The sequence below is a fragment of the Pygocentrus nattereri genome, chromosome 15 (genome assembly GCF_015220715.1).
Source record: "Pygocentrus nattereri isolate fPygNat1 chromosome 15, fPygNat1.pri, whole genome shotgun sequence".
Taxonomy (NCBI): Eukaryota; Metazoa; Chordata; class Actinopteri; order Characiformes; family Serrasalmidae; genus Pygocentrus; species Pygocentrus nattereri.
In genome coordinates, this window is record NC_051225.1 from 33,299,338 (window position 1) to 33,322,495 (window position 23,158).

Genomic DNA, 23,158 nt, shown 5'->3' on the forward strand with positions numbered 1-23,158 from the left:
TTTAGTGAAAACAGTACAGGGGGTTTTGGTGACTTGGTGCATTGACTGTTGTGAGGCAGTCATAGAAGTGCAAGTACTGAGTATTTTACAGTGCAGCTCAATCAGATTTTAGAGCCGTAACTATCGATTTCGTAATGCGTCCTCTATCACCGCACATTCAGCAGCGTTGAGAGTTGAGTGGCAGTTTCAGACGCCTTAAAAATAGAGGCTGAAAATGAAGAACTGAGGAACAGGATGCCGACTGAAACTGAGACTCCAAACCGAAGCAACAACAATAGAGATGAAGTAAGGCAGGAATAGAACGACCTCACCATCACTCTGCATCTGCATCATCACCAGGAAAAAAGAGGAAGAAGGTCAAAGTCACGCCTAAATTTTATATTAAAGCTTTCCATTGAGGATTTTTCTATTGCGCGTATTGGGGATTCTTCTTCTTCTTCTTCTTCTTCTTCTTTGTTAACTACATCGTCTTCTTGCTGTTCACCATCTTGTCTTCACTTTCTTGTTGTTCTACTTCTTTTACTTCTTTTTCTAATTGTTTCTCCTTCAATTGTTTCTCCTTGCTTTTGAGCTTCATCTTCCTCATTTTTTCTTCTTGCCCTCTGGCCTTCTTCTCCAGATTCTTCTTCTTGTCCTTGTTTCCTTCTTTTTATCACCCAAAATCTCCATCTTGTCTTCTTCTTCTTCTTTTTCTTCATTTTCTTGTTTCTCATCTTGCTTTCTTATTCTCGCTCATCTTTCTCTTCTTGCTGTTGTTCATGCCTGTCTTATTTCTTCTTCTCATCTTCTTCTAGTTCTCCATGCTGTTTATTCATCATCCTCTTCCTCATCATCTTCATTTTCTTTTTCTTTTAATTCACGTTCTTCTTCTACTTCTTCATGATTTGTATCTTCCTCTTCTTCTTGCTGTTCTGCATCATGCTTTCCTCTTCTTTTTCATTCTCTTCATCCCGTTCTTCTTCTTGCTATTGTTCATCGTCCTGTTTTCTTGCTTTTTCTTCTTTATCTTCCTCTCTCTACTGCTCCTCTTCCATATCTTCCTCCTTATCTTCCTCTTCTTGCTGTTCTTCATCTGCATCTTCTTCTTCTGCCTCCTGCTCGTCTTCATCATCTGCTTGCTCTTCTTCCTACACTTATTCAACTTCATGCTATGTCTGTGGTTAATCTCCTTCTAGCCATTTTCTTTTAATCATCTTGCTGCTTTTTCCTCTTGTTCTTTCGCTCCTTATTCTTCCTCTTCCTTCTCTCTGTTTTCCTGTCTGTCTGTCTGTCTGTCTGTCTCTCTCTCTCTCTCTCTCTCTCTCTCTCTCTCTGTAATGTATGATGCTGTGATGTCTCTCAGTGGACATGTCTGAATCAGGCCTGTTGAGGTCACCCATCTGCCCCCACATAAAGACCCATTCTTACTACCAGCCTGCATGTCCATGCTTATCAGAAGGAAATGGCCAGCAGCCTTTCACATGAGCCTCCGCCACTCTGATACTGTCTGCGAATCTTTTTTCTTCCCCCTGCACAGATCACCATGTTCTTTCTTCGCACGCCCCGCCCTGCTGTGTCCTTTCCTCTACGAACAATGCCGCTTCTCTCCGTTCAGAAAGCGAACCTGATACGGTCCCGCACAGGCAGGCTGCTTGCCTATGGACCGAGGCAACCGGATCTTGTGAGAGAAGAGGACCCACGACTTCACAGCGGATTGAATGACCCCACATATTCACTGGCTCTGTGTGAGGAAGAGCAAGGGAGCTGGAGGAGAGAAAGAGAGAGCGAGAGACATGAGACAAAGAAAGAAATGCAAGGTGTGAGTGTATACATGTGTGTTTATCTATGGAGAGAGCGAGAGAGAGAGACACAGAGAGAGAGAGAGAGAGAGAGAGAGAGAGAGAGAGAAAGAGAGAGATGGTGTTATTTTACAGTCTTTTGGAGGTTACAATAAGCAGAGACAGACACAAAGCCAGTGGGACAAAAACACAATTAGGCCTTTACACACTTTACACTAAATGGAACAGTTTGGTTAAAAATTTATACAGTTTCCCCCCTCAATCAAAACATCAGCAGGTCCATCAGCAAAGACATGTTTGATGTCTGAAATTTGCTAAGAGCCTAATTTACACTATTGATTATTAATGTTAAACTATATACTATAATATACTGTATATTTTTAAATACTGTATTTATAGATTCAATAAAAATAAAGCTAAGAGCTGAGATACATTACTTTTACAGTTGTCATGTAAAAATACAGAAGATTACTGTATTTTAATTATAGGTTACCACTGTAAGATTATAGCTGAATGGAGCTACACTGTAGTAATCATGTCTGAAAATCATGACTGATTTTACACTATGTGACCAAAAGTATGTGGACACCCCTCCTAATTAGTTTTGATACTTCTGATAGGTTAGTGTTTCAGCCACGCTCTTTGCGAACAGGGGTTCAACTACTCATCAGTGCTCTGGTTTTCATATAGGTCATACAGTTTTAATAGCCAGGTGTCCACATACTTTTGTAGTGTATCCACATACTTTCTAGTGTATCAAGGTTGTGGGGGCTTTACTAACAGCATCACTTATGATAAAATCACTATCACATGCCTGTAGAGTCACAGTGTACAGTTGCTATTTTACTATTATTAACTGTAAACATGGTTCATGGTGAAAAGTAGTTGAACAAAACCACAGTTAGGGCTTCACACACTGATGTAGTCCATCAGCCAAGACACATTTGATGTTTAAAGTTTGCTTCTTTAATTCTGTGCTGGATCTAAGAGCCTAATGTACACTGTTTATTATTAATTAGTAATATTTAACACAATATTTAACATTTTTAAAAAAAATACTGTATCCATCATTTTGTTGGTGAATTCATTCATGATATTTTCTGTAATAATGCAGCAAATTACTGTGGTGTATAAAGTAATAAGACAGCAACCGTTAGCTAAACAGGTGTAAAAACTTGAATTGTCAGTTCAGATTTTGGTCTTTTAAAGACTTTTACATCATTTTTTATGCTGATATGTTGGACAACGTATACAGTTTATTGGTATTGTCAAGTTTACAAGTTAAACTGCAAAATATGTGTTTACTTTGAAAATGCATACTTAAGATATTCTTTGCATGTACAAGGAATGCACATGGTTAGCAAATGTGATCATTGATTATTATTATTTTTTATTTTAGTTTAGTTTATCTTTTACTTAATTCAAATTTTCAAATAAATAGATCAAATAAAAGTAAATTAAAGGTGACCTTTTCCTGTGTAAATGTATGGTAAATTACTGGCCACTGAATTGCATTACTTACAGTTGTCATGTAAAAATACAGAATATTACTGTATTTTAATGATATCTTATCACTTTAAGTTTACAGCAGAATGCAGGTAAAAGTTGTAGTGCAGATGACTATAGAGTCACAGTATACAGTTGCTATTTTACTGTTATTTACTGTAAACATGGTTCGTTACTGTGGAAGTAATACAACTAGTAGCCAGTAACTTACTGTAATTTGACTGATTCTTTTTTAGTAACGGAAACTTATATTCCAATCGTTAATGTTATAGAAACTGCATAACTAAATCATCATACGTGTCTGAGTCATATTTGTCCATATTGAGTTGTTAAGGGGCATTCCAGCCTAAAATAACATTATGGATCATTTTATGCAGTGTTCTTTAGTGCAACATTATTGCTTTTATGTCTTTTTCATGTGTTTTTATTCATCACTGTTCTTGCACTACAATACCCAGCATGCATCACACAAGCACAACATCACACAACTATTGGGAATCCCTGTGGTGTCAACCAATTGTGACTGCTAGCCTAGCCACTGATGTGTAGGTTAATAAATACAACCAAGTTAGCATTAGTGAAGTGTGCATGTGAGGAAAACACTGTATTCTCTATTTATTCATCACAAATTGGACTCCAGAGACAAGTTTTACTCCTCTGGCCAGAGAAAAGAAGAGAAAGCTGAAGTAAGGCCTTGCATCTTTAGCCTCTGACCTGTCATTCTCTCCATTGCAATGATGATTTTACAATTATCACAGTTAAATCACAGTCAAAAAAGATTCTTCCTAACAGTAACATTAGCTCTATGGTTTCCTTCTCGATTCTAATGATAAGTGATAAAAGTTAATGATAACAGAAGAAAAGTTCAAAACAGCCCCCACAAAAACACCAGAAAAGCAGTTGTATATCATCAGAAGGTGGTTTCAACTGCATTTAAACGGGAAAACCTCCCTCTACTCGCTATATGATGTGAGTAAGCATGTTTCTAAGAGATGTAGCAATGGTTAAATTTTTCCTTTTGGCTAGAATGTAAGTAATTTAAGTAATCTCAGACTTGTTTGCATGGTGACTGCATGACAATGTTATCTATAAAACTGAACAAAAGTAGATCTTGTAACTAAAAACAGAAGCTGACACTTCCCCTAAATAGACTTCTATTTATATCCTGTGACTTTTTAAAACCTAAAGTGACTGTTCTTAATATTCTTTCTTCTTAATATTCTTAATATTATAATTCACATTTACAAAATAATTTTAAATGCCTGTATCCACCTTTATTATGGTGATTTTGGGTTGTCCTACTTCAACTTCCATATGAAAACTATTCACAAAATCTTCCAGTAAGACCATAAATATGATGTTATTTGCTCCTTTTTCAAGGCATTTCATGTTAGAAGAATAACTTTTCCTTATTAACTTTTTAACACTATAAGGTGATTTTAACCTGTGTTCCCAATTTTACGTTCAAAACCTGTTCAACCTCGTACAAAACGGAACATTCCATTTATTATGATATATAAAATATACAAGTTGCATCATCATCTTGTTTTCTGCAGAATGGCCATCAGACAAATAAGTATTATAAAAAACAATTTATTATTAGAAAAAAGAATATATATTTATACTTTTTATGTAAACTGTATGGTTATTAGTAGTTAGCATGCAGCATGTGCACCCTGTCAAGCTAACTGCTCCTGAATGCTGCTTATTTTGGGCTAAATTTGCAATCCTGTTACCCAATTTTATACCTTCAATAATACATGAAATTTAAATGAAAATATCTTGAAATAAATATTTTAATGAAAGCATTTTAATAAAACATTTTTTTCAGCTTTCCCTTCTGCGCTGTGTTGTATACTTTATATGTTTTACTGCATTAATATCAACTTAAAGAGGAATATGATCTCTGTGTTCAACCCTGTTACTGGCTTCAATCCTGTTACCCAGAATTCAGAATACCCTCTAATTCAGTCATTTCTAGTGAAAATAGTGGTAAAACATTTAATTTAGTAGGTTGTCCAGAAGTGTCAATTAGTTAAAACAACTAAAATTAAACAATAATAGCTTATAATAGATAAATGCACTATTTTTGTTGTTTAAAAAGAAAAAACTTTAAAGGATTTGAAGGGTTAAAAGAGATTGTGCAAGTTCTCCCACTTAAAAAGATGAGAGAGGCCTGTAATTGACATCATAGGCAGACCTCAACTATGAGAGACAAAATGAGGAAAGAAATTCAGAAAATCACATTGTCTGATTTTTAAAGAATTTATTTGCAAATAATGGTGGAAAATAATTATTTGGTCACCTACAAACAAGCAAGATTTCTGGCTGTCACAGACCTGTAACTTCTTCTTTAAGAGGCTTCTTTGTCCTCCACTCACCTGGCACCTGTTTGACCTTGTTATCTGTATAAAAGACACCTGCCCACAACCTCAAACAGTCACACTCCAAACTCCACTATGGTGAAGACCAAAGAGATTTTGAAGGACACCAGAAACAAGATTGTGGACCTGCACCAGGCTGGGAAGACTGAATCTGCAATAGGCAAGCAGCTTGGTGTGAAGAAATCTACTGTGGGAGCAATAATCAGAAAATGGAAGACGTACAAGAGCACTGCTAATCTCCCTCGATCAGGGGCTCCACGCAAGATCTCAGCCCATGGGGTCAAAATGATCACAAGAACGGTGAGCAGAAATCCCAGAACCAAACGGGGGGACCTAGTGAATGACCTGCAGAACGCTGGGACCAACGTTACAAAGGCTACTGTCAGTAACACACTACGCCGCCTGGGACTCAGACCTTGCAGTGCCAGACGGGCACTTCAAACTTCAGACGAGCGCGTCTGAAGTTTGCAAGAGAGCATTTGGATGTTCCGGAAGAGTGTTGGGAGAATGTCATATGGTCAGATGAAACCAAAGTAGAACTGTTTGGTACAAACACAACTCGTCGTGTTTGGAGGAGAATGAATGCTGAGTTGCATCCAAAGAACACCATACCAACTGTGAAGCATGGGGGAGGTAACATCATGCTTTGGGGCTGTTTCTCTGCAAAGGGACCAGGACAACTGGTCCGTGTACATGAAAGAACGAATGGGGCCATAAATTGTGAGATTTTGAGTGCAAACCTCCTTCCATCAGCAAGGGCATTGAAGATGAAACGTGGCTGGGTCTTTCAGCATGACAATGATACCAAGCACACTGCCAGGGCAACAAAGGAGTGGCTTCGTAAGAAGCATTTCAAGGTCCTGGAGTGGCCTAGCCAGTCTCCAGATCTCAACCCCATAGAAAACCTTTGAGGGGGGTTGAAAGTCCGTGTTGCCCGCCGACAGCCCCAAAACATCACTGCTCTGCATGGAGGAATGGGCCAATATACCAGCAGCGGTGTGTGCCAACCTTGTAAAGACTTACAGAAAACGTTTGACCTGTCATTGCCAACAAAGAATATATAACAAAGTATTGAGATGAACGTTTGTTATTGACCAAATAATTATTTTCCACCATTATTTGCAAATAAATTCTTTAAAAATCAGACAATGTGATTTTCTAAATTTTTTTTCCTCATTTTGTCTCTTAGTTGAGGTCTACCTATGATGCCAATTACAGAAGTGGGAGAACTTGCACAATTGGTGACTGACTAAATACTTTTTTTCCCCACTGTATATATATATATATATATATATATATGTACACCAATAACACACAGACTTACACACCACTCAACACCACTTACCGGCAATTACATCTGCTGTATATACTGCCCATTATTGTATATATTGTGTAAATACTCTATTGTTCATAAGTACATACTTATCCCCCCTCATATTTATAACCTGTTCATAGTACTTTATACCCCTTCATATTTATAACCTGTACATTCTTGTTTATAATCTGTATAACCCCCTTCATGTTCATACCCCCTCATATTTTTTTTAACCTGTATATACTATACTTACTGTACATTGTAAGATATATATTTATATTGCTGCTAAGCACTTCTGGATGGATGCAAACTGCATTTCGTTGCTTTGTACCTGCGACATACGCAATGACAATGAAGTTGAATTCTATTCTATTCTCTTCTATATATATATATATATATATATATATATATATATATATATAAGAAATATGGAAACAAGAAAACTTTGGAATTTTTAAAAATTTCTCAAAGATTTCATTTCATAAATATATTGTGAGAAAAAAATAATTCAGTTAACAGAGTTGCAAAAAAAAAATGTACATTTCAGAAAAACGGCTCGTATACTATCTGATTTGACAGGTGGAGGTGGGAAATAACACTTACTGAATGTTTAGCACTTTAATTAATATTTTTAAAAGTTTAAAAGGCCTCAAATTAACTCTATTTACAGAAGGTGCTAGATGCATCTTGAAGCCTATATTTGTTCATATATTTGCTCATTTTCACATATAACATTACGTCAGAAGTCTATTTGAGTTTACTTGCCAATGCAATATAGTTTAAGGCAAAATAGTGATGATTTGACCATGCAGTTTGCCTGATGCTGATTAATAGAGTAAAGGCCTCAACCCTCTAAAATGTTCTGCCCAGTTTAAACGGAGACAGTGCTTTTCCCAACACCTCCGAAATAGCATCGTGTAGCATGTTTATACCACGAGGGTCGATGGTTGTTGGAGCGCTCAGGAATGAATTTTAAAGTCTCTCTCTCTCTTTCACTGTTTCTCTCTCTCTCTCTCTCTCTCTCTCTCTCTCTCTCTCTCTCTCTTGCAGCTATGTGGAAAAGAGAACAAGCATTTCAGTCACGCAAAGGTGAAGGCTCGGTCAGCCGTCTGTACCAGAGACTTTCACACACGTCGGTGAGACTGTGAATCAGCGCCTCAGTGTTGGACACTACAGAGAATTCATTCCTCCACAGCTTACACGCACTCTCGATCTCAAAGACACAAGCACACAGATTCTTTCTAACAGGTAAATGCAAGTTCACCACAGTGCATACAGAAGCATAGCTTCAAAAAGCTACACACACCAATTGTCAAGGTTAACATAAGTTTAGCCTGTACCGGCCCTCTGACCGCTCCAACTGAAGCCATTCCCTTCATCCTTAACAAACCCAGTGAAGCCACAGAGGAGATGCTAAAGCTAAAGCTAAAAGTAGGACCTGTGCTGCTTGGTCCAAAGGTGTAAAGATTGCAGCAGTAAGCTACTAGGACTGCATTACGAATGTGTACAGGTACTCAGTTAACCGTCCCAAGGTGGAATACTGAAATCATTGGGTATTTGTTACGGTTGTCACTAGAAGTTGGAAAAAATGTACCAGCTAACAGTTCTGTGAAATCTAGAAGTGTAAAACATGAAGGTTTTGCTCATATTTGTGAGTAAGTATGTCAATTTCTACTTTGCTACTCCGAAAGTGTCTCAGTGTGAGTGGGTTGCCAAGGACATGTTGCTAAGGACACAAATGCAAAGCTAGAGGTGGTAGCACTTTTTTTTTCTTCGCTAAATAGGCTAGGCTAATGTTAGCTAAGTTCAGAAACACAAACTATATTTCTCTAAATAAAACTAGCCTGTTGCCGCATTGTCCACTGAGGAGGAGAAAGGGTAGCTGTAGTTTTAGCTAATTAGCTAAGATCTGAGGCGGCAGCCATTACTCGACATGAAATCCTGCTGATTTCCTCGTCTATTTATAAATAGTAAAATGTGTGCTGACCCCTAAAAAGGTAAGCCATAGCTCTATATTCATCTCTCTTTTTTGACATTTCCCCCTTCTCTGCACTTAACTGGACTCTTATGGATGCTTGAATATTAATATTAGCTTAAATGCACAAACCTAATTTGGATTCATTTACCAGTGAGATGATGTTACATCAGAACATCTGCAATGGTCATGGCCAATGGACCAATTAGCACTGAATAAGATAAAGTTAAAGTTGGACAACTGGCCTAACATTTGGAAGTAATCTTAAGCTTCTTTCTAGCTAGCTGTCTTTAGCAAATGCAATATGTGACTAAAGCAAATACGTCAGCATTGTCATTAGCTAGGAGGCTTATAACCAAATTTAACAGCCAACTTAGCCACAATAATCTAACTACAAGAAGCTATTACAAGTTTTAATGTTCAGTATTGTACATTTAGGCCAGTATTTATTAGATTAATTCGGAAATAAATGCTTCCTTGAGTCACAGGATACTGTAAAAACTCATCATGTCGGTTTGCTTGGGACTGATATAGTGAGGGTCTATTTCTGCACTTATTTCTATTTAAGCTTTATTCAAGCTGGATTAGTATTGCCAAAGGAGGTCCCGTAATGTAACATGTGCAGGACTTGACTGAACATTTTGTACGGGACAAAGGATCTGTGTAATTTCACCAAACTACGCCAAATAGCATGGATCAAAATATTATCACCAGGATGTTCATGTCAGTGTTATTCAACAGGATTCCAAACAATAACCCATTAAAAACCCTCAATGCAAATACTAGATTTATACTGGCCTTGAGTTTGTTCAGTTTACCAAATTGCACTGCCTTGCGAGAGGTATTTTCATGAACTTGAGGTTTAAGCAATTGGGTCAAGTACTATTTTAATAGTTAGCCTTGTCTTCAGGTCACAAAAAAAAGAAACAAAAATGAAGGTGCTGTTGTCTATTATCTGCTGTACTGTTATTTCATTACTGTGTATTGTGTTGTATATGTTGAATTAAACTAGATTACCTTTACTGAATGAGCTCAGAGAGAGAAATATAGAAGACATTTGTACAGTCGCAAGGTGCACACAACATCTTTTCAAAGTCTAGTCTTCTAAGAGATATTACAAGTTACCCTGAGCAATATGGCAGCGACTTGACACACAATTCAAGTGGCCAATGGGACAATGTGAATGCAAAAAAAGATGGGGCTTCCTTTCCCTATAGCTTCTGTTTCATTGCACCGTTTAAGAAGAAATGTTGCACAGATGAAACTCTGATTGATGGTGGTGACAAACAGAGTTAGGAATAATATTTTTAATCAGTTACTTAATCAAACTGTAGCCAATAGGTTGATCAGTTATAGTTGCAGCCTTAGAAGAAGCATTTATGCGTTTCCTTCAGCTCTGGCTGAGGAAGGAAAGGAACAATCTATTCTGCTTCAGATAACAAGAAGGTCGGCCATGTCCTTGTTTACTTTTGGAGCAGTAACAACACTAAATCACACCATTGAGTCAAGTGAGGCAGGAGGAAACAGGGACAAGCATGCATACATACTCACAGTAGGTCAGATGGTGAGGGGAGTGGCTGAGAATGCTCGGCGGGATGAGATGGCGTGTGAGAAGAGAAGAGAGATAGAAGGATAAAGAGAGAGAGAGAAAGAGATGCACACTGGCACTCCCATCTGCTGATGCTCTGTAGGGCCTCCGGCACTTTCCATTCAGTCTGCTCAGCCCAATCTATCCCATCATGCCCTGCTCCACTGCACAGAGAGCTACTGTATACACAAAACCACAAACAGACACACAGACAGGCACATTCAGACATGTACATATTACAGCTGAATATATATATATATATATATATATATATATATATATATACACATCATATGACCTTTTTGCTTGGCAGCAGCATCAATCAGTAGAACTGGAAAAACAACAAAATGTATATTTTGTGCTCTGGCCTTCAGTTTGGGCCATAAAATATCAAATCTTGGACAAAATATATGAGCAATACAAAACAATGCGCATTTCTGCTAGCACCTCTATGAGGGTTCTAATGTTATGCACTAACAATGGTGCACATGAGCATTGGCTGTTCAAGACTAAACACAGACATTTGAAACTTCTAAAAATATTCCATGTGTATATATTAACGGTTTTACAGTAAAGAGTCCTGGTTAGTCTGTCGCTCATATTCACAGTCAGTGATGCATCTAGGACTTTCAGAAGGCCTTAAATGACTCATGAAACCCATTATAAATTGAAACATGATTGGTTGATTCAGTCAACTGTTTTTGTTTGTTTGGTAAATCTGATGTGTAAGGTCTTCAGTTCAGCTTCTGAAGGCCTAAACAGTGGGAGAGCTCAAGTATCTGGATCTACCTAGATACCATGTAAAATCTTAATTGAACACCTTTTGATTCTATTAACTAAAAAAAGAGCTAAAATTGCAAACAAGTTTCCAGAGATCCCTGAAGGCCTAGAAGGCACTGAGGTTTTCCCACAGATTTTGTACATATTATTTGTGTAATTTGTTTACATTCTGTATTCTGTATTTTCCGCTTATGTAAAACCAAGACAAATTCTTTGTACATGCAAGGCCAATATAGAAGCATAAACATCATCAACTGTGCAGACATAGACAAAAATATGTCATGTAGATTAAACAGTAGGCCTAATTTTATCGATAGTGTCTATTTTTAAATAAGAGGATGTCACACTGTAAGAAACCACATAAACCAGTCTTTTTGAGATTACTTAACAGCTTAACATGGCTTGAAACAAGTGTAATGACTCAGTCATGCAGTTAGCACAGTGCTAATTGTTGGAGTATGAGTTTCCATTACTTGTTTGCTACATTAGCCTTGCAGTTCCAAAGAAGCAAACCTCAGACACCAAACATGTCTTGGCTGTTCACCTATATTTTGGGTGTAGTAAATTAGACTATCATTTTGAATTATACTGAAAGCCTAAGCAGTTGTAGAACAGGACAACAGCAATGATCAACAATCCATGTTGCAATACAGTGCACACACATTAACAGATGCACGACTGCACATGTGCACAGTGCTCCATAGAGGACCAGCCGTAGACCTGCTGACACAAGCAAACACTGCAGCCGGCCTGGAATGAGTGATTACTCATGGAAAACTACCCTCCGCCTCTCTCTGACCGAGCCATTGATGCACTTAACATATTTTCCTGTTAGCAGCCTTGCTGGTCAACACACACACACACACAAAACCACACAGAGGAGAAGCGTTATGTTTTTATGCCTCTTTTCTGAGTCTTTAACTGCGGTGTGACAGTTTTCTCTCTCTGTTTTTCCCACACATACACACATACATGATAGACACCATGTTTTATTGCCTCCTTTTTGGGTCTTTGACTGCAGTCAGACAGGTTTCACTCACACTTGTCCTCAGGAACCACCCTCCTTACCAGTTTGCTCACTGCTTGCTAAGAGGTGAGGAATGCTTTGTGCTAATGTTTGTCTGTATAGCCTTGAGGCTCTTTGTGAGGTGACATGGGATAGGCTACTATTACAGGATTATCACAGCCATTGCCATGTTTACGTCCAAATATACACACTTTGTACGATTAGGAACGAGACTGTAAATTATACCCTTAATTTCCGGCAATTTGGTCCACTTAACTTTCCACTGAATTTGTCCATATATCAACAGTAAAGCTACCAAAGCTAGTTCTTAGTTTATATTTTGTTGGACATTTGGTGCAGTGAAGTCTGGGAAGCCTTCACTTTGCTGACAAACCAAAATAAGAAATGGTTTTGGCTGCGTTTTCCTCTCGGCTGAAGCCTGGTTATGGTCTGGCCTGCATATGCTTTCCCAGCATTGGAGGGCTACTCTGTAAACAGCTGTAACTCATGCTGTCTATCACCTCAGAACAGTGTGTTCAAGGTGAAACTTCAACAGTGCCAGAGTGGAAAAGCAATGTACGCAGGAACAGGGACAGGGATGACTTCAAATTATCAGCAGCCAACACACTTCAGAGCGTTACTTCAGCTGTTAACTTTTTCGCAGTGAAAGAGCTTATCAGGTTTGTTCTGCTTTTGGCTAGGTTAAATAAATATTAATGTGACAAATCAGACATTTATTATTCCCCTTACCCCAATATGTAGTGGATTAGTCAAGATATATTTGTTGTCTGAAGCTCGATTTTTTAGTTTTACACTGGAGCTACAAAGCTAATGTAGCTAACAAGTAATAGAGGCTAACAAGTAACAACAGCACCAGTTAGCATCATGGAAACTACATAATCATTACATACTTTGTGTCTAACGCTGTATGACATACTGCTATCTGTGAAATGGACAAAGGTGTGAAGCATACTAGTAGAAACAATAGTAGCAGCAGAATCTTCAGGGCCTTCTAGGCTTTCAAAACAGGCAGAATTCGTTGTCTGTATTGTAATACATGTCTGTAATGTCCATATTTAGACTACCGATTAACCACCAGCATAAATAGAAAGGACAGTGAAATCAGGCAGTCAGGTTTTGATTTACAGTGGGTGGGACCAATTTGGTGAGAAAACTTGGATCCAGGCCTTCTGGAAGCTCTAGATAGGTTACTGCATGTGATAGCCTAACCAGACTGCAGTCAGGTATCAGATATATAAAACATAAGCTTCAAGTAAAAGCTGTAATGTCCATGTTTAATCAAGAATGGTAAAAAACATCTTTTTCTTAGCTTAGTGCTAACATACTATTAGAAATCACTATGAGAAATTAGAATTAGAATATCTTCTCTCCTTCCTAAGGGAGATTTTGATGTTTATGGATCAAACTTAAGGCCTAGCTCTAATAATCATGTTATGTCATTAAGTGGCAAGCATGCTTTTGCACGTTTTCATAAATAATAGTGTGCAATACAATATAAGAAACAATTCAACACGGGCTGAGGTAAGAATGTGATGATTTAGGGATGAAGTTTGGTAATTATTTATATCAGCTTCCACTGCTTGTTAGCTATATTAGCTAAGACGACTCTACTGATTAACTACATTTGGAGTAAAGGAAAATTCTGTAAAGTAGATTTTTCACCAACCTATTTTCATTTTTCAGCGGTGAAGAAGTCTGTCAGACCAATGACATCACTGTTAAGTTCACAGAAGCCCCCCTCACGGCCCAAATGCTTAATGTATGTGACATGTTCCACAGCCGCCCATAGCTGACCTCAAATCGACCACAGCCGAAATGAGTCAGCCGTGGATGGCCCCGGCCCCTAAGGGACCCCTCCAGCTCGGGCTTTGATGCGTGCCGATGTCAGCTCCCAGCCATGCTTATATTTGGAAATGGATAGCGAGGCACACCCTTGCTCTCTTGTCATTGAACCAGATCCATTGGCTGTGGTCAGATGGCAGGGCCGCGCCCGAGCAACTGCGCCTCATCTCCGTTCCTGGAAATAAGATCAAGCTTCTTTGTCATTACGTTCCAAACAGGGCCTTGGTCAAGGGGGCAGCCATACAGACTTTTAGCCACAGAGATTTATACTGTGGATGTTTATATTCAAACTGTAACACCAGTTATTCTTCATAATAGCTATGCACACAGTGACCTCTGTGTGTATTTGTTGGTTTGTTTTCATATATTTTCAGGAGATAATGTAAATGCTTTCTGAGGTAAAGAATTAGGGTTTAGGGAAAATTCGTAGTACATATATTCTTATTTTATATATATATATATATATATATATATATATATATATATAAATAAGAATATATGTACTATATATATATATATATATATATATATTTGTGTGTGTGTTACATATGTACTAAATGTATATGAGACATATTTATGATCCAATTTCTTAATGTTGTGTGAAAACAGATTATCAGATTGTTTATCTGTGTGTGTGTGTTACATATGTACTATATGTATATGAGACATATTTATGATCCCATTTCTTAATGTTGTGTGAAAACAGATTATCAGATTGTTTATCTGTGTGTGTGTGTTACATATGTACTATATGTATATGAGACATATTTATGATCCCATTTCTTAATGTTGTGTGAAAACAGATTATCAGATTGTTTATCTGTGTGTGTGTGTTACATATGTACTATATGTATATGAGACATATTTATGATCCAATTTCTTGATGTTGTGTGAAAACAGACTTGTTTATATGTGTGTGTGTGTGTGTGTGTGTGTGTGTGTGTGTGTGTGTGTGTGTGTGTGTGTGTGTGAGAGATATATCCGACTCTCATCCTTGAAGCATCCCAGGAGCTCTGCAGGGACATCTGGGCCTCTCCAGGAGTCTTGAAACCTGGCCCAGATTTCCCAGCATCCTCTGCTCCTCTGCAGGCTACCTGCTGTCCCTACTGAGTGACAGGATTAAGAGCCTGGAATCTTCCGGAAGACTGGTGACGGGGGGCAGTGGAGGGGGACATTGCCAGCAGTTTTTTTTTAATCACTACAAACGACTTCCATTTTTACCTGGACAAGTAAAAACATCTTTCTTTTGTCCCTTCAAATCCCTGTGTGCTGGAAATGTTCAGTTGACCTGTTCATGCCCCGCCCACAAATAAGGGTTATTAGCTTCTGTTGGACAAGCTTTACAGAAAAAAATCTCATTCACCTTTTAGCCCATTCAAAATATAAAATGCATTATTGTTTGCAAATGACGTTCATGCTTTATGTGTGTAAAAGGTCGCGCTGTGTCATGAAGCTACACGTGGCCTGGCTTTATGCTTTACTTTGCTGATATAGCTCAAGCAACATATTGTCACATTTTCGTAGACTAATTCATCATGAAATTTAAACACTATATAAAGGACAACAGGTATTTTCAGATTATGTCAAAAACTGAAAAACAAAGCACTTTTATAGCATTTCTGCAGCTCGATTTGTCTTGAAAGGTGTCAGACAATGTAAATGACAGCAGCTCAGATATGCTCAAAAAAAGTGAAATACTGAAATTGATTTAAGGTTAATACACTCCTAATGTACCTATTTGTTGTATGCAATTTTGCCCCACTGGGATTTTTGCCAGCATTCTGTGAAGCAGGTCCAGCATGACAGCTATAGGTAGGCAGCATAGACAGGCCAGTTGTCTGCTAAGAAGATGTCTATGGAGTAAACAGTATGGCAGAAGGGAGAAAGAGTTATTTGAGAGCAGACGAAATGTGTAGAATGTGTGTGTTAAGGCACAGGTGAGAGACGGGGAGAAATGCATATGCTATTTCAGTAGCTGCAGTGTGAATGCCTTTGCCTTCCTAGTGCTGTAGACAATGGCTGAGCTTCAGGAACCAAACACATCTAGCCTTGCAAAAAAAAAAAAAAAACGAAATAGCAGACAGCTCCCCCCTCCGTATCCCTCCTTCCTAAATTCCACCAAGGGGTTTTCTAATGTTAGTAATACCCTGGGTCTCTCTCTCTCTCTCTCTCTCTCTCTCTTTCTTTCTTTCTTTCTTTCTTTCTCTCTCCTCTCTTTGAACTGTGATGGAAAAAAGGGAGGGGAAAAAACACTCCATCCTGTGGGAACAGCTGTGACCCATCATCTGCACAAGGCCGGCCCACTTTTTCCCTCCCGCCTGGAAATAGGGCCCTTAATGGATCCACCACTCCAGGTCTATGGCATGTGTGTGTGTGTGTGTGTATCACTGGACACGGCTAAGGTTCCACAGACCAGTTCTGGGGGGGACAAATGTGGCCCTGGGTTACTGGAACTCTCCAGGCATTCTCTGGGGCCAGGAAAACCTGTTCTAAAACAAGTCTGGGTCTGCTTGGGTCTAGAGACTTGGCATACTTGACCTTAAAAAAAGTAAAGGACGCCGCTGCATCAGGCCTGATATAGCGAGGCGTCACTGTTGATGAGTGCCAGGCTGGAAAATGAAAGGCAAGAAGAGGCCGCAGAGTCCTATCTGAGCAGGAGCTGGAGCACACTTAATGGAAAAGCCATGTGACGGTCAAACAGCTGAATTTGCTTTAGCAACCAAATAGCAACTACAGGCCGTGAGCCATGTGGCTGGTCATTCGATCATCAGAAACCCGAGCCACCGCCGGACTGTGATGATGAAAATATCTGGCGTAAAATTAGTGCCGAACGAAGACGACTTGTGTAAGAGAGAGAGAGAGATTTGGGGGGGGGGGGGGTAGATCAGAGAAAGAAAGAGGGAGGAACAACAGGGTGAAGAGGAAAAAGAGAGAGAAAGAAAGAGAGGAAGAAGAAAGAACATAAAAGAGAGAGAGAGGCAGAAAAAGATTAAAGAGAGAGAAAGAGGTAGAGAGGGAGGAGGAGAGGAAGAACAGAGAGAAAGAAAGGGAGGAAGAAGAAAGGAGATGACTTGTGTAAGAGAGAGAGAGAGATGGGGTAGAGCAGAGAAAGAAAGAGGGAGGAAGAACAGGATGAAGAGGAAAAATAGAAAGAAAGAGAGGAAGAAGAAAGAAAAACAAGAGAGAGAGAGAGAGGCAGAAAAAGATTAAAGAGAGAGAAAGGTAGAGAGGGAGGAGGAGAGGAAGAATAGAGAGAAAGAAAGGGAGGAAGAAGAAAGGGAGAAATGAAAAAAGCAGAAAGATGAGAAAATGAGGAGAAGGAAGAGAAGATGAGGAAGAAGAGAGAGGGATAGGAAGAAGAAAGAGGAGAGAAAGAAAGAGGGAGGAGGAAGGGGGTGAAGAGGAAAAAGAGAAAAGAAAGAAAAAGAGAGGAAGAAGTAGAAGAAAGAGAACATGAGGGAGAGGGAGAAAAAGATTAGTGAGAGAAAGAGGTAGGGAGAAAAGAACAGAAAAAGAAAGGGAGGAGGAAGTTGAAGAAGGAGAAAGCAAAAAGAGAAAGGAGAAAGGCAGAAGGTGAAGAAGAAGAGAGAAAGAAGAAATAGAGAGAGGGAGAGAGATAGGGAGGTAGAGAGAGAGAGAGGGAGAGAGAGAGAGAGAGAGAGAGAGAGAGAGAGGGAGAGAGAGAGGGAGAGAGAGAGGGAGAGAGAGAGAGGGGGGAGTCTATGCTTTAGTGATCTCTGCTTGTCTTTTTCCCGTCACACTGTGAGTACTGAGGCGTCTCCTGGTGTGTTTCTCTGGTTGTTGTTGACAACAGTTCCTAAAACGCGTTAGAGACACTCAGCAGACAGACATTTCTCTCTCTCTCTCTCTCTCTCTCTCTTTCTCTCTTTCTCTCTCTCACACACACACACACACACACATGCCCTGAAGCATCTGACAAACATGGCCTAGTATCTTTCTCTCTCTCTCTCTCTCTCTCTCTCTCTCTCTCCATGTCTGTATCTTGCATCATGCGGGGTGGGGTGCTCTGAGGGAATGCGAGTCAGGACTAGAGCCAGAGAGGAGAGACGCAGGGGAGGGGTTTAGCACGCAACTTTCACAGCAACAGCCCTCTCTCTCTCCCTCCCTCCCTTCCTCTCTCTCTCTCTCTCTCTCTCTGACTCTCTCTAACTCTATCCAACTCTCTTGGCCGCCTGTCGTGCACAACATAGCCTGCTTTTTGGCCAGACTTGCCATGAGGGGGAAGTAAAAGGTTTAGCAAACTGTTTCTCTCAAATCGCCTTTCTGTCTGTCTTTCTTTCTTCCTTTCAGAGCCTCTTAAACTCATGAACTCTCATAATTACATAATTGTCTGACTATTTTTATATTAGATAAGTAAATAATTCATAGTAGATCATTATTTTTTCTAGTAGATACTTCAAAATTCATACATACTGAGTAATTCATAGCAGATACCAAGAAATTCATAGATACTGAATAATTAGTAGCAGTTGTTGAAAAGTTGATACATACTGAATAATCCGTAGTAGATAATGAATAATTCATAGTAGCTACCAACAATTTGTAGTAACTAAGAATAATTCATAGTAGTTACTGAATAATTAACACTAGACACTAAGTATTCCTTGTAGACACTGAGTAATTGATTGTAGGTACTGAATAATTCATGGTATTTATTTCATGGTAACCAGCCTTAAGTTTAATGACTGAGTTTAAGGGTTAAAAAACAGCCAAAATCCTGCTCCATATTCATAGAAGACTCTTCGGTACGAAGTTCATGTTCTACTTTATCTAACCAGCCTGAGGCATGTGATGTCTTGTAAGATCACTTTATTCCAAAGCTGCTTGGTTTACGTTGCCGCACAATCAGGGCAAGCCAGTGTTGCATAATGCTGCACTGAATAAGCAAATCAAACAAACCATAAAGGACGAATTAGAGCTGCTCTAGAGAAAGAAAAAAAGAAAGACTCCACTCATATAAATAAACAAACATTACATAAGAGTCCGCTGAATTCTCGTTAATTCTCTTTAAACTTGTTTGGGAAAGTTGCTCAGGGAGCAGAGATACAGCACCGCATTCCAATGAAGGCACGGCCCAGCCAAGTGGATGTCCTTTTCGGGGCCGGCCGTAATCTTCCCGTCCTTGGCAAATTGGCAGCTTGAGCTGTAGGTGAATGCAGGGTCACGCCGGCCTCGCTCACGTCACTCACTCCACAAGAGCTGCAGTTTCTCCCTCCATGTATCCCTCCATCTCTCTCGCTCCTTCACTCCCTCCATCCCTCCCTCCCTGACTGCGCTCGGCTGCGGCCTGAACTTTAACTCCTTCAGCGTTTCTGCAGCAGCGCTGCAGATTCTTTTTCTTTTTCTTTATTCATACAAGACAATTAACTTTCTCTCTCTGAACCTGTTGTGCTGAATGACAGTTTATTTAGTTGATTTGTGCTTTTCACAAAACAAATGTGCACTTTGACTGTGGAATGTGTAATGCTAGTTAGCATTTTTGCTAGTTTGCTAGTTTGTTGGTTAACACATTCATGTCCATCAAGTGATTTAGTGTGATGAGGAAAAAGGCATAGAGCTTTTTTTTCGCTTCTTAGCTATAATGCTATGAAATATGGTGTAGTTACACATTAGATCAACATTTAAGTGATGTTTGAGCGTTTTGTATTACATTTTATTTTCATATGACAATCAGGAGTCCAATTTGACCAAGGAACCAGATTTAGTACAATAAAAACTCTTTTAGATTTAATATGATAAAACACACTTTTTGGCCGTATGATTTGGAAAACAAATGAGAGAAAAAGATTTCTTCACATTAAAATGCAAATGGTTAAATTATATATATATATATACACACACACACACACACATACACAAATGTATTGCCCTTTACATTGTGTATAACTAACATGACAAACGGACCAAAATAAACGTCCTAAAATGACTTGACTCATTGACTTACATTAAAAGTAAAGAGTAAAGTAGGTTTTTTCCTTTTCCTGTAGTTACCATTTTGGAAATATAAGGTTTTGTTCCAACAACAGCGATATATATATGTTGATTTTAGCTTGTAGTATTTCGTAGCGTTGTACTCAAAAACCTGCTGTGCTGCTCCAACAGAACTGTGTTTTCATTGGAGGCAGATTCTGTACTTTGGTTAAACCAAACAGACATAAAACAGACATGACTGTATAATGGCTGACCTGAAACCGAGCAATGCTGGTAGACGGTGTAATGAGATATTGATTCAGGTCACTTGGGTGTGTTTCTGACTTGACTTCAGAGAGCGCGTCATGTGGGTAAAGGGCATTTTTCACTCGCCTCCAAAACCCTTAATAATGCTTGGCCTCATTCCAAACACCAGTTGTCAGTGAAGAGAAGAAAGTGCATACCAAGATTTATGATAGGTCACTGCTGCAGGCATTGTTGTGACACAGATTGTAAGAATACACACACACTCACACACACACACACACACACACACACACACACACACACACACACACACACACACACACACAGTAACCGGTGAAAAAGCTCACTAGACAATCCCTAAAGAGTAAACAATGAAACACAACATGCTTTTGTAATCGGATTCCAGAGCCTTACAACACAACCTGGCCAGGCTCGATAAGGCAACCGGTTACCATGGGAAAGGAAAAAAGAGAATGCGGCTGTGGCAAAGTTGCCTGGCCTGAGCCTGGCTGTGCAGACATGTGCAAAGCATGTTGGTCGCTGGGGGCATTTCTTAGAAAGGCCACAGGAAGGGCGGGCTGAATTTCAGCTGAAGGCCGACTCTGTGCGCAATACATGGCGTAATGGTCAAAGGTCAGGGGGATAAATCTGGAGGCGAGACTCTGGCTCCTGATAGCGATCCAAGCAGTCAGCTGGTGGGACAGCAGTGGGAGCGCTGCGGCCAGCTGATTTATGGAAGTGGAGCATGCACCGCGGAGCAGCACAGAAGGGCAAGGAAAGTTCCGCCAGCCCCACTTCTGGCAGCCATTTTGGAACAACGCGCCTATCTCAAGGTTTCGGCTTGCAAAGTGCCCAGGCAAAACATTTGAGAAGAGTGTGATATTTACAGCTATGATCTAATCTCAAACAGACATTTAACATTTGACTTGGAAAGTCAGAAGCCATGGCAGCTTTGCTAATAAGGAGCTACTCAGATCCCCTTCACTGTCAAAGTGGTCTATTTAGGGCTTACTCATTTCTGTGGTGCTGTTAATCAAGTCATTCTTACTTATACATTACAGACAGTGCATTTTATAACATCCTGTCTGTTCTTACGTCTAGATCTGTGATCATGATGTACCACTTACCTCAGGCGTGGCTGGTCTTATGCTTGGTGTCCAAATTTGCTTCTTTAGTTTAGAAGGTTGACGTTGGTTAACAGACACTGTTAGTCACCCAAAACTTTTCCGTAAATAGATCCCCAAAACTTCTCTCAGTGCACATCCAGGTCTTGTCTTTGTGATTTAGGATCCAATATTTTTCATTTTTTATTTTTTGGTGAAGTATAAAAATGAATAAACCTTTACCATGTAGCTTAAATCCTGCAGGAGGCCACCTTAGGCAACAGGTGTTGGGCCAAATTCCAACTTCCTTTTGCGTGCATGTCCAATGAAATTTATCGTTGATTTTATAAGCACAAATAAAGTTAATACTTTCTCTAAAAGGAGCATCAATTATGTCAGCTCCTGCTAATTTTCGTGCATAATTTTTACTTATTTGGTGATATATATACATGATACATGATGATACATAGGAACAATAAAAAATAGAAAACATGCCTTTTGCACAGGCCATATTCTTTAATGTTTTTCCCCAGTATGTTAAATTCAACAAAAAAGCAGTAATTGTGCCGAACTGTGTTCTCTGTGGAGAATTATTTTCGCTAAGAAAATCAACTATAATTGGACCAGCGTACCCAAACTCATATATATATATGTTCTCAAATACTCAAACTGTATATGTTCATAAACAGAAACAACAGAAATTGTGCATGTAATACGTAGCATCCATATGCCTGTACTACATGCGTGACATGCATGCATGCGAAGGGGAAAGAGTCAGAATTCAGCACAGCATCTGTTGTCTAAAATAGCTGCCTGCAGCGTTCAGCTACACAGTGAAGTTTTGTTCATTCTTGAAGTTCTTACTGTCGTCTAACCCAGGGAATCTCAACTATTGGGCCAAGGACCACAAGTGGGTCACGTGGCACCCCTTGGTGGTCCTTGGACCTATATTGAAGAGTGCCAGAGGTCAGTAGTGGGCCTGTCATGGCACAAAAGGCAAGAATAGAATCTACACACACTCAAGAGCACAAAGGTGCGAACAAATCTGTGGTTTAAGAACACGTCATGAATCTGACGTAGACTTTATGTCCTTTCTCAGGAACAAGCGCTTTCTCAAGAACATGCTTTCCAGCAATAAACAGGTGGGCCTTGGGGTAGAAAAGATTGAGAACCCCCGTCGTAAAGAACATCCACAAGTTTGCAAACCCTAAAACAAGACCTGGAGTGTGTTGACAGAGGTTTTGCAGAAAGGCTTTAAAGTTTGAGTTAGGCTTTGAGAAGTGTTAGCAACATTAGCCTCATAGCTCCAGCACTAAACTAATGAACTATCACTCATTTCATGCTTGAGTGGTTCTTTGCATGGTGGTTCTTCAGATGGGTGGAGAATGCATTGTATGTGGTTCTATATAGCATCAAAAAAGGGTTCTTCTATGGTCATGATATCGACCTTGTCAACAGAAGAGTTTTTTGGCGCTGTAAAGAATTTTTCTGTAAAGAAAAAGTTCTATATGTAGCCATATACAATGCCATCCATGTAAAGAACCATTTCACCATACAAAGAACCATTTAAGCATGAAATGGATCTATGTAGAACTAGAGATTCTAAGAACGTTTCCCTTTAGTAAAAACCTTTGAAGAACCATCTTTTTTAGAGTGATTTTC

General features: G+C 39.3%; 1 long non-coding RNA gene across 1 annotated transcript; it reads left to right on the forward strand.

Moving 5' to 3' along the window:
• Positions 1–1,671: 1,671 nt before the first annotated feature.
• LOC119265228 lies at positions 1,672–14,606 on the forward strand. The gene is made up of 3 exons (XR_005131498.1): positions 1,672–1,796; positions 8,034–8,231; positions 14,037–14,606. It is a non-coding gene; the product is annotated as an uncharacterized LOC119265228 (long non-coding RNA).
• Positions 14,607–23,158: the final 8,552 nt, after the last annotated feature.